This window comes from Anser cygnoides, chromosome 1 (assembly GCF_040182565.1).
Source record: "Anser cygnoides isolate HZ-2024a breed goose chromosome 1, Taihu_goose_T2T_genome, whole genome shotgun sequence".
Lineage (NCBI taxonomy): Eukaryota > Metazoa > Chordata > Aves > Anseriformes > Anatidae > Anser > Anser cygnoides.
Window position 1 is genome coordinate 124,587,011 of NC_089873.1, and position 13,099 is coordinate 124,600,109.

The 13,099-nt window shown below is 35.5% G+C and overlaps 1 protein-coding gene across 5 annotated transcripts in view; it reads right to left on the reverse strand.

Moving 5' to 3' along the window:
* Positions 1-13,099, reverse strand: part of IL1RAPL1 (interleukin 1 receptor accessory protein like 1) — a 764,863-nt gene that overhangs the window by 185,455 nt on the left and 566,309 nt on the right. The window lies entirely within an intron of this gene.

Consider the following 13,099-nt stretch of genomic DNA (forward strand, 5'->3'; position numbering starts at 1 on the left):
AACTTTTCCTTAGTAATATTTACTTTATTGAACAAGAATGCAAGATAAACTTACACATTTTAATATTCAGAGAACAAATTTCAAATTGCATAACTAATTCACATTAAAGAATAGTGAAAGATGTGATTCTCTGATCTTCATCAGATAATTAATTTTAAGACAAATTAATCTTCTCCAAATAAATTTTGAATAAAACAAATATTAGCACATTAGCCTCACTTTCTTGGTAGTCAAGTTATGATCTTGAGCGTGAGGTCGCCTTTCTTCTGTTGCTCAGGGAAAAAAGAAAAAGTTGCCAGTAAAGAGTTTCGTCCTTTCTTCTAGGAAAAACAAAACAACAAATAATACTAATTATATTGTTTCTAAAGCTGAAATGTCAAAGCTTATCAGAGTGCTGCTTATCAGTATTAAAACTTAGGACTTATTTTCATAGGCAAAACAGATAAAAATGCCAGTTGTAGAAGGAAGTCAAAGCAAATAAGCGACAGAATAGCAAAGAAGTGAAAAATCCTAATATGCTTCCCATTCCACACAATATCCCTGCACCATATTAGTTTTGAAAACTATAGCAATGACACTGCTAGAAAATTTGATCAGCACTTGTACATACATATGTTCTTGGAGCACACTGCAAACTTAGTACTAAACCTACGGATGTTTTCAATCTCCTTAGTAAAGAGCATGTGATTATTTAATGAAAAGGACTCATGAATCCTTAACAAAGACAACTTTTTAGTACTTCATTTATTTTACTGCTAGATAATTGGAAAAATACAAGTTTATTTCCCAAACAACGTCTTATCTAGATTTTGGGAGCTCTTTTTTTTTTTTTTTTTTTTTTTTTTGTGAAGAGGCACTAGTTTAGGTGAGAATACGAAAAACTTAAAAGAAAAAAAAAAAAACTTTTTGCACTTTTTGTCCAAATGCTGGGAGCACCCTTCATTTTGAACAGTGGCAAAGTGAAGACCAGAAGTAATCATAACAGAAATGTGTAGGCATACAAAACAGCTGCTAGAATGGACATTTCAAGAGACAGATGTCACAAAGGGGTAACTGTCAGGGTCTGAAAGATGGTTAAATAAGAGTTCTAAGACTAGCATGGATTTCTATCATCAGCCACAGTTTTTGAAATACAATCACTATAGGTATTAACTGTCTGTCATAAGGATGAGCAGGAATCTGTGAAGACTTTTTCTACCATATAATATATATAAGCATACACATATGTAGATATATGTATATATGTTCAAAAACATACTGAAACTGCTTTGGATTAAGTGTTAATCAATGGATACTCAGCACTTTTGACCTAGTGACAAAGCTCATTTTTAAAACATCACTTTTCTTTCTAAAGAAGATTATGCATGTAACCGAGGCAGGGATACCCAGCACAAGAATCCTTCAACACATACTTCTTTACGAATTTTCCTCATTGCATTACCGTCCCTTGAAATAAACATGCTACTAAAGTATAAGCTTACTTTTAGAAGAGAAGATAAAGAACATGATCTCTATTGCAATTCTGAAATAACATGTGATAATGAATCAAATGTAAACAACAACAAAAACAGTCACTCCTCTAACAGCCTGAAATCATAAATGCTAAAAGTGTTATGTGTTCTGATTCATGACAATGAATTTCATCAGGAATATAAAAAGGTCATTCAAATAATAAACATGCTACTATTTCACTGAATACAGCCTCAACTAAAAACACATTGCTAAAACTCTATCTCTACTTTGTAATCCTAAAATGGCTTCTGAGCTGCCTAGTGCCCCTGATGTTTCCTGTTGAAAAAACTAATGCTAAATCAAGGTAGCTTAGTTTCCTTCTCTTCTGCCTAAACGACAGCTAAATATTATGAGATTTGCAATGACTATATAAACATGACAGAAGGAAATTATGCTTTTAATTATGGGGACTTATTTGTAACTGAGACGTAGCTAATCCATACTGAGGTACACCTTGCTCCTCCAGGAGAAGTAGAATAAGCAATCTCCTAGATGGTTCAGTCCCCACAGACTGACCACAGGTCACACTGTATAAACAGGAATTAAATATACTGTGGGCTAAGGAACCTTGTTCCAAGTCTTATAGGATGACAATATTCAAAACAGAACATGATGCAATAGATGCCTGGTGGCAGGAGCTGAACTGGTGTCTTGTTGCCTTGAGTCCCACAGCCCTTTCTACCCAAAGGCTACAGGCTCTCCATGTGCATTTGAAAAGGTCAGCTGCCTTTGTAGATGTGAACAGGTTTACCTGGAGAGGGTGGCCACACAGACCTGAAGTGTTCTATTGACCAGGCTTAATTGTCCCATCCTATCTTAGGCAGAATACTAATTTCTAATCACAATCACACAGTATTAAAGTTTTAAAAGGTTAAACAGATCAACTTGAGTAGCTTTAACTTGATGAGACATTCTTCACATCATTATGTCCTCATCAAAAATCCAGGGAGCATTTTACTGTCATTCACTGATCAACAGGTTGGGCTAGAGACAATAGCAAGTGTCTTGAATACAATTTTCCTTGATTGCTTTCAAATTTGCTCCCATACACTACACACAGACCATATTCATTTAATCAGTTCATTAATGTCAACAACCTTTGATCTTTGCTATGCATTATAAATTATTAAAAGTATATTTGTTAGCAAAACCTTTGTCTTTATGTCTTTGTCTTTAAATGTCTTTTAATAATGTCTTTAAATGATTCAGAATACCTAAAAGAAGAGTATGATGTTTTTATCAACTTTACCGTACAGACTGAATTTTTACACTACTCTGTCCTGTATCAGTGTGGCTGATAACCATTGCCGTGGTAACCAAAATGTTTCATAAAGCTTAAAAGAATTCCTATATGAGAACTTCATGATAACAACTTTACATTTTTTTTAACCAAAAAGTCAATCAAATCTAAGCAAGAAGTTTATATATTTATACCTATTTATCAACATATTATAATATAATATGCCTTGCAAAATTACATAGGTCAATATATTAAAAAAAAAAATAGGTAGCTAAAAAACTTATTTACAAGAAATCTAGATTTTCCAATGATGTTAGAATTACTATTTTTTGTCTCATTTAGTACAATTGGAACATATTTATAATTAGTTCAAAACTGTCTTCCACTATTGGTCATAGGCAGTTAATAGTACATACATTATACAATGATATTTGATAAATCATAGAATCATATAGGTTGGAAAAGACCTCTAAGATCATCTTGTCCAATCTTTAACTTAGCACTGCCAAGTCCACCAAATGGTTGCTCGGTTTGTCAGCAATCATACTGACAGTTTGTTTTACTTGATTATTTTTTTTTAGGTTATCACAAAATTATTTAAGTATGCAGTACCAAACCAAATGGGATGAAGATATATGTCTTTGCTGCAAACACTTAGATACCCATCACTTTGCTACTTAATGTGTTTTCAGTTGGAAAGAAAATAATAATTTGATGTAAAGTTGGCTAGCTCAATAAGTCATGAAATTCATCATCTAACATTTCCTATTGGAGTAATTTCAGACTCATAGCTACGATGAATAAAGGAATACACTAGTTACAGCTTCAGTTTCAATTTGATTTTAGGAAATATGAAAGGCACATGCACATTTTCAAAAACATTTTCCTGTTTCATAAGTTGTTTAATATATATTCTAAACTTCACTAAGCTAATCTCATTTAAATAAAATAGTGAAATAACATATATATTGCATATAAGACTGAGCATGATAGCTCAAAACAGCCTTGCATTTATTATTATGCTATGCTTACAGCTGTAATAGCACACATTCTGTAAAGCATGTGGAATCCATTATATGCATTTCTTTTATATCCCATACAACGTATTCTCTACTTCCAACAATACATTCCTAACTGTAGTATGTTCAGTTTCAAAATCATAAACATCAAGGCATAGTAATTTATATTAATACTCAAATAAATACAATTAAAAATTCAGTGTCATACAGTGGTTAGAGATTATCTTATCAAATAACATGCACTCTTATTATGCGTATAGAAACAAGCCGAATCAAACAAAATAAGGAAATCCCATTGAATGAACAACCAGTGTTCCAACTGCTTGAATAATATTAAAAATATATTTTTGTCATGTTTTCAGTTCTTCCTTGTTCCACTTCTCCTTGTTCTAGTCTGATGAGAAGTGGAGGAAAACTTGTTCTTAAAGGATTTCCACAACCATGATGCAAAAACGATGTTTTAGAATAACATTCAAAAACAATTTAGATGCATATCAAACGAGAAAGTTATCTGAACTCTGTGAAAAGCACCGTAATAATGATTTCTAGATAAGCAATACGTAGATAAGCAATAACGTCGTACATATGAATACAAAAAGGTTTTTTTTTTTTTTTTTCTGAAGTCATCACTGCTGTCAGCCAGCAAAAGTGTTACAAGCTATTTCAATGATGTGGTTTTCATGACTTCATGCTCTAAGATGATCAGGTAAAAAGCATAATGAAAAGTTGAAGTATTGCAAAATTATGACTCATTTAAAGACCAATAAGCTGAAATCACATCCTCATGCATGGCAACCATATCTAGAGATTTTCAGTATATTTTGCTTGTAAAGAACCACTGCTGTGTAATGTTAGGAGTCTAATATAAGCAGGCTCCCTGGATATTCATTAATTACCATATATGTAAATAGTAAATGAGAAGCATTTAAGAATATGGCTATCTACTATTTCCTGTTAGAAACCCACAGAAATTCCCCTCCAAAGTAGACATGGATGGCTCTTGCCTCATGACCTCCAGTTAAAATTTCCCAGCCACCAAATTGTGAAACCAGTGAAACCTTTGTCCATTTCAGAACATTGTTTTCCAGGGTGTGTCTTCCCATCAGACAAGACGTTAAGAACAAGCTTTTCTGAACTTGCTCCCTCCATTCATGTTCACTAACTGTGCAAGATGTTTCGGTTCTTAATATGAACACTCAATCCTGATGTCAGTGCTTAGGGCCTATTCTTAGGTGCAGAAACATCTGAATTAGCTACTCCAGTCAGCTATACATCGTGTTTGTCAGAGCCTGATGTTGGTAAAGCACCTTCTTCTCAACTCCTCTGCTAAACAGAAATGAAACATAGCCCTCCAGATTAGTTCCTTCTCAAATCATTCAAGCAAAGTATCTTCAAACAGTCTAACTCAGAAAATCAAACAATTAAAAGAATAGAGAAAACAAAAGCCAATATAAATCAAGCTTTCTTCAGGGAAGAAGGAATGTTACAGGTACAGAAACAAACAAACAAACATAACTTTTTTTTTGTTTGTTTCTTTTTCAGAAATGGGTTAATGACAAGAGGATTACAAGCTTTATTTTAAAAGCAAAAACATTTAACAGATTATATATTGTTAAATCAATATATATATATATCTTATGCTAGGAAGCAAGGTGTTGCTGAGTGACTCAACACATTCTCACTACATCTGTGTAATGTTACTCTGTAAAAGTACTCTGCTAATTAGTTAATGATGGTGAAGTATTTTTAAGTGTCATGAAAGAGCCAATTACCAATATAGTTATATTATTATTTTATGAACCACTTAAAATACACAACATTTTTTCATTGTCAAAAATTCTCTAGTGGTTTAATTTTTAGATTCTGGTTTGCAATCGAAAAATGACAGAAAGAGAAGTCTCTCTGAAAACCAAGGTATAGAGTTCTTCTCCGACTACTCACACATGATCTGATGATGCTTTTCTGTTTATATTTGCTTAACCAGTCTATTGTAATAGACATATTTGAAGGAGAATGGTGTCCTTATATATACCATATCTAGATTATACACAACAATGAAAGAGGGGGAATTCAAGCTCTAAATGTCATCCTGCTAGAAACAGATTTCTCACTTGTACAACTAACCAGCATGAAAACATGAATTATTAAATATTCTTTCCTATAATTCCCAAAATAATTGATTTCTCCTACACACTGGTAGCTGTACTCTTAGCAAAATATCACTTGTATTAGACTCCTGGCAGCGTAAAACCATCTTTGACCACATGATTTCATGTGTCTGAAATGATCTACAGTTGTACTGTACTAACACCTTTGAAAAATCAGATGTTTTGCACTTAGAGGGATGCTACTGTTAGCTCATAGAATCATAGAATCATTAAGGTTGGAAAAGACCTAAAAGATCATCTGGTCCAACTATCACCCTACTACCAATGTCACCCACTAAACCATGTCCCTAAGCACCATGTCCAGCCTTTCATTAAATACCCCCAGGGACCGTTACGCCATCACTTATCTGGGCAACCCGTTCCAATGCCTGACTACTCCTTCTGAGAAGAAATGTCTCCTAATTTCCAACCTAGACCTCCCCTGGTGCAACTTGAGGCCATTTCCTCTAGTCCTATCACTAGTTACCTGCAATAAGAGGTCGACCCCCAGCTCCCCACAACTTCCTTTCAGGTAGTTGTAGAGAGCAGTAAGGTCTCCCCTGAACCTCCTCTTCTCCGGACTAAACAACCCCAGTTCCCTCAGCCGCTCCTTAAAGGACTTGTGTTCCAGGCCCTTCACCAGCTTCGTAGCCCTTCTCTGGACACTCTCCAAGGCCTCAATGTCCTTCTTGTAGTGAGGAGCCCAAAGCTGAACAGCGTACTTGAGGTGCAGCCTCACCAGAGCAGAATACAAGGAAACAATCACCTCCCTGGTCCTGCTGGCTACACTATTCCTGACAGAAGCCAGGATGCCATTGGTCTTGGCCACGTGGGCACACTGCCAGCTCATGTTCGGGTGAGCATCAATCAGCAGCCCCAGATCCTTTTCCTCTGCACGGTTTTCGAGCCACTCTCCCCCAGGCCTGTACTGTTGCATGGGCTTGTTGTGGCCAAAGTGCAGGACCTGGCACTTAGCCATGTTGAACCTCATCCCATTGGTCTCTGCCCGTTGACCCATCCTCTCCAGGTCCCTCTGCAGGGCCTTCCTACCCTCCGTCAGATCAACACTTCCCCCCAACTTGGTGTCATCTGAAGACTTACTGAGGGTGCACTCAATTCCCTCATCCAAACCATCAATAAAGATATTAAAGAGGATGGTCCCCAACACTGACCCTTGGGGAACACCACAGGTGACCGGTCGCCAGCTGGATTTCACTCTATTCTCCACTACTCTCTGGGCCCGGACGTCCAGCCCATTTTTAACCCAGCAAAGAGTGTACCTGTCCAAGCCATGGGATGCCAGATTCTCCAGGAGAATACTGTGGGAGACCATGCCAAAGGCCTTGCTGAAGTCTAGGTAGACTACGTCAACAGCCTTTCCCTCATCTACCAGGCAGGTCAGCCGGTCATAGAAAGAGATGAGGTTCAGGCAGGACTTGCCTTTCATGAACCCATGCTGACTGGGCCTGATCCCCTGGTTGTCCTGCATATGCTGTGTGATTGCATTCAAGGTGACCTGTTGCATAGATGTATTCAAGATGACCTGTTCCATGCTGCTGTAGAGCTACTTCCAACACCTTCTTTCCTGGTCCTCTCATAACATTTCCCAAAGCCCAAGACATGTTTCTTTCCAATTTCTGAAGAACTTTTTCTAAAAGACTTAGATTCGTAGTTTGATCCATAACAAAAATGTTCAGTAATCCTCTCTGTGTTTGGAAAGCTGGATATAAAATATTCTTTAAAGGGGATCATTCACTGTATGAACATTTCATTTATCTCCTCCCAGACGAGTAAAACCATAAATACCACACCAACAGCTTCCTGACGTTTTTACAACTTAAAGGCATATTTAAGCTCCATTCAGAAGATATAAACATAGACATTACAAAAACTAAGAAAAGAAATGGTCAAATATTGGCTCTCAAAATCTGAATTAGTTTTTTGTTTGTTTGTTTGTTTGTTTTTTCCTTTAATTTAGTTAAGGCTTTAATATGGGTTGTAATTTTTACGGAGAAAGGACATCTAACAATAATATTTCCAGACAAGTGACATAGCTGAAGATGTTTTATTAGAGAACAAGTATGTAATTTCCTGTTTCCTACTCAAATGATGAAATCACTCCCACCAACTCCTAAGACTTTTCTGAAAGTTTGGGAAAATTACTAAAATGATATTTTTTCCCATGCAGTTTCTCCCTTATTAAGAAGAAGTGGCGCACTGTGGGACAGCTGTTTTAAGGCATACATGAAATAAACCAAATTACCTACATTTTCTTGAAGTGTTTAGTGGCCAGTATAAATTCTATAATATAACTACAGTCATTGTACTGCCAGCTTTACAATGAAGAAAATGCATTATAAGTACTTAATTAAATAATTTTGCCTCTTTTTTTTTTTTCTTCAGTGCAGGAATAGCATTTCCTTAGTTGCTTAAAAAATAATTGGCAGTTGATTTAGAAATTGTCATAAATGATTTGGAACAATGAGATATGAATTGAAACTAATAATTTTGAGGTCGAAGATGAAGAATTTTATATAGCATCATTGCTGAATTTCTTCATGTAAAAATAATACTAAAAATAGGATATATATCAAGTATACATCTTAACCTCCTCTGACAGATTAATACTTTTTTCTTTTACAGCTTACAGTGACAGGAGTTTGTGTCATGAACCACATATTCTGTTTGCTCAAAGGCAATACAACTTGTCAGTTGATGTCTTCTAGATGCAGCTGTCTCCTACGTCAGATACTCAATAAATCATATGAAGCATTTTCAGAGTGCAGTATTCATTCTCTGGACATTTTGTAGAAAATAAATAGTGATTTCTGGATTGTATTTGTAGCTCTCTGATGCAAATGAGTGTTAAATAGATTTTGTACAGTTTTTCCTATTTACTTGGATTATAGCTATTGATACCTACTCTGAATTAATAGAGCCAGAAGACACATGATAGCTGCTTGTAAAATTCGTCACTGAGACAGGTATTTCAACTGTACCAGCATCCTGTTGGTTGTTCATCAGTGATGAATATTCTTAAGTAAATGTAATGCTGCAAGACCAGTATAAAGGTAGCAGAAGAAATTCTACACAGCATTTTTACAGATAAAATGAATTATGTTTGCCTGTGTGACAGACATAATGGAAATATTACTTTTGTTTGCCATTTGTATCTGAATTTATTATTATTTTTTTATTCAAGAACTTGCTGAATATTGCTTGGTGGTTTTTTTTTTTTATTTATTTATTTATTACATAACTTAAGCCAATTTACTGAATTCCAGCCTTTGAACGACTGAAGACAAATATGCATTAAACAAACAAACAAACAAAAATACAATTAGCATACTTTACAGTGGACCAATCTGTAAATAGAAGTCTCACCAATACTGTGCTGGATAAGATTATGTTGGCAATCTTATCATTTTTACTAATCATGAGTCACAGAGAAGATAAACAATAAAATACAAACGTAAAGGACTGTCTCTGACATCGCAAAACCTAACCTAAGTTAAGCTGCACTGCTCATGTAAAATGAATGGTGGAAAGATTAAAGATGAACAGTAAGCAAACAACCAAACACAGTGAGACGGTAGAAGAATGTGTATAGTAGTTAAAAGTAGTTAAAAGTAGCGTAAAAAGGCTAGCTAGACACAAAAGGACTAAAACTGATCTGTGAATTCTACCCTAGCTGAGCTTCTAAAGGACATCAGACTTTCTGACAATCTGACATTCTGACCTATGCATTTCACTGAGAAAAAAAAAAAAAAAAAGTTGGGGGGAGGGAGAACAGAAACAAACAAACAAAAAAATACCACAAGAACAATCATTGCAAAAAGAAGTATGTAAGTATCTGAAATTCTAGATCTGAAATGTTTCCTGTGCTGTTCTCAGCTGTCTTGAATGAGGTCAATTTTCACAGGATAATCAGTACAAAGAAGCAACATTTTAAAAGCTTTCTGAGACCTAAATCTTTTTGCCTGCATTGGCATTGAATTATATTTGCCATGCCCAAAAATACAATTTGCAAATGAAAGTAACATGCACAATTTTTTGAAGGCAGTAAATCCACAAATATAAATGAACATAAATGAAATAAAGTTTGAGACCCTTCCTTTAAGAATATAGTGAGTGCTCTCACTCATGTAAAGGATGTTCGTTTATGCTATAATTTTAAGATTCAAATACATCTCAGAAGTGTAGGTTCAGTTTAGTAACTTAATTTTGGATTCTGTTGCAGTCTGCAGTCTGTATTCAGAACTAGAGCATATCTGATGAATCAGGGAAGGTGCCAGTCCCAATTTTATTCAGATCTTTTGATGTATTTTTCAGAACTTTGTGCATTTTTCTCCAAAAAGTGAGAAAAAACCAATACCATAAATAGATGACTTGCCATAATCTTATCATACAGTATACATTTCCTGCAGTGAAGGGGAGTGTTGCTGTTGTTGGTAGGGTTGCAGTAATAGAGAGTAAGATGCTTCAAACTACATGAAAAAAGTTGTATTTCCTGACCGTCTATGCCCCTCCTCTCTAAATGTCTTTGAAAGATGCCTTTCTAAAGGAGTAATATGCTCTTGTTCTCACTGTTTCCACTGAGGTGGTGTTAAGTATTTTACTGGATTTTTACTAGAATTGCTTATTAGAGACAGTAAAATAGCAGTAATGTAGTCAGTAATTGTTTAGCACATGTAAGACGGACAGCCATTGGGCTAATCTAATCTCAGAAGTACAGTATTTCATAAATATTCCACATTGCTTTTCATAATGATTACTTCATCATTACTTCTTTTACTGCTGTCCTGGTTTCAGTTAGGACATAGTTAATTTTCCTCCTAGTAGCTGGTAGGGTGCTATGTTTTGGATTAGGATGAGAAGAGCACTGATAACATGCTGATGTTTTAATTGTTGCAGAGCAGTGCTTACACCAAGCCAAGGACTTTTCGACTTCTCGCTCTGTCCTGCCAGCGAGCAGGTTAGGGGTGCAGCAGGAGCTGGGAGAGGACAGACCCAGGACAGCTGACCCAAAGTGGCCAAAGGGGTATTCCATACCATCTGACATCATGCTAAACAATATATAGGGGTGGCTAGCCAGGGTGGGGGGCCGGCTGCTTGGGGATAGGCTGGGCATCGGTCAGCGGGTGGTGAGCAATTGCATTATGCATCACTTGTTTCGTACACATTATTATTAGTAATACTATTATCATTATTATTGTTATTGTTATTGTTATTGTTATTGTTATTTTCCTGTCTTAATAAACTGTCTTTATCTCAACTCACAGGCTTCACTTTCCCGTTTCTCTCCCCCATCCCAGAGAGGGAGGGGGGAGGGTGAGCAACGGCTGTGTGGTGTTTAGCTGCTGGCCAGGTTAAACCACAACAACTGCTTATCCTGGTTTCATTCTTTTGAAAGGGCTCTATTCAACATTCAGACTGGCACAGCAGTTTGCTCTCATCAGCTAAACCTGAATGTCACACACCTAGTCACCCATATACAGAGGCCATTGTTCCTCTTACAGGTCTTTTTATGGAGCAGTAAGAATGTCAGCGCATCTAGGTTATTTGGAGGTATGCTAAAACCTAAGAACTAGTTGAATCTTAGTTTATAGAAATAACACTCCCACAGCCAGTATGTTCGAGATCTCTAAAAACATTAGTAGCAAAGCCATTGTGAATAACATTGTGGAAGAAGTTCCTCTGGAGTAGTAAGGTTAAATCAGGTTCCCACCATACACATTAGCCTGGTCAGCTCTAAAGGAGTCAGCTATGCTTGTACAGAGGAAGGAATGGTGTTTGCATATTGTTTTCCTTAGTGTGGGAGAAGGAGCAGTGAAGATTTTTGAGGACAGGGAAGAACATGGAAAGGTCTCAGACATGTCTTTTCTGGAGGTCTAGGGATGAGGCTCCCTAACTTGTTGCACTATGGCTGAAGTTTAAAATGCAAATACAGTAATACCAAAGTTTTTTGGACCTAATATGTGTGTATAGGTTACGTAAGTATGTCAAGTTTCTGAAGATTCTGTAGCAAAACTCTTTTTTTTTTTTTTTAAAGTCTCTAATACTAGAGTGGAAAATATTTATTCCTGTGATATCTACTTAGTTATCATTTAATTATCATTTCCAAAGATGAGGCAAAGACAGTCAAATTTGTTCATCAGTTTTAGAGAAGAAACAAAGTAGATATTTAAAAACAGGTTCTTTAAAACCACCTCAACAACAGACTTATATAAAAAACTGTAAGGCTTTTCTCTAGAAAGGTTTTTAATGTTTGTTTTTAAGGATGTAGCTATAAACTACAGATTAAAATAAATCAAAAAGATCCAACTCAGAATCTTTCTCAGAATTTATGCCTTTAGTCAAATTTATCTTTTAAAAGTGAAGAGAGAAAACTAGTTGGCCTAGACAAAGTGATCATTTCTTAAATAAATAGCTTATCTACACTCTGTAACTTTGAAGGAAATGGGACATCAGGAGAAAAGAGTACATAAGAAATATGACCTTTTCTGAAAACGTGTTTCTAGGCAAAATGGTGATTAAGTTTGTTTCTAATTCAATTTCCAGTCTGTCTTTGATACTAGAATAACGTATAATTTCTTTACAATTTATCCATGAGAATCCTATGGAATTTTGTACTGTCCTGCATTTTTATTGTTTATTTTTTAGTCTATGCCAACTACAAAAGGAATGAGCCTGACTAGAATTATTGTTATAATAGCAACAGAAAAGAAATCCCACAAGTATTATGGTATATAGGAACTGCAGCACGAAGTAATCACTCTTTGTGCACATCTATATACATGTACGTGTATGTCCTTTTGCCTCATGGAATCGAGATTTATTTTGCTTATTAAAAAAAAATCTATTTTAATTTACATTTATGAATTCACAAATTATTATAAAAACTAATGTTATCGGTGCAGTGCTCTCTAGCATTTTTTCCATCTGCAGCCTGTTCCTACAATTCTATAAAGATGAAGTCTTACAAGGGATTTGCAGGGAACAGAATGACTAATTTCAAAAGTGTAAGCAATAAACAGACTGACACCCTCACAACTCTGTGCTCCTGTTACAGCTAAATAATAAAAAATTATGCTAGCAATTGACATGTAGTTGACAATGCTAGTATGACAAAAGTTTACCATTTAATAATCGTACTTCGATAGTATTTTTTTTTCATTGCA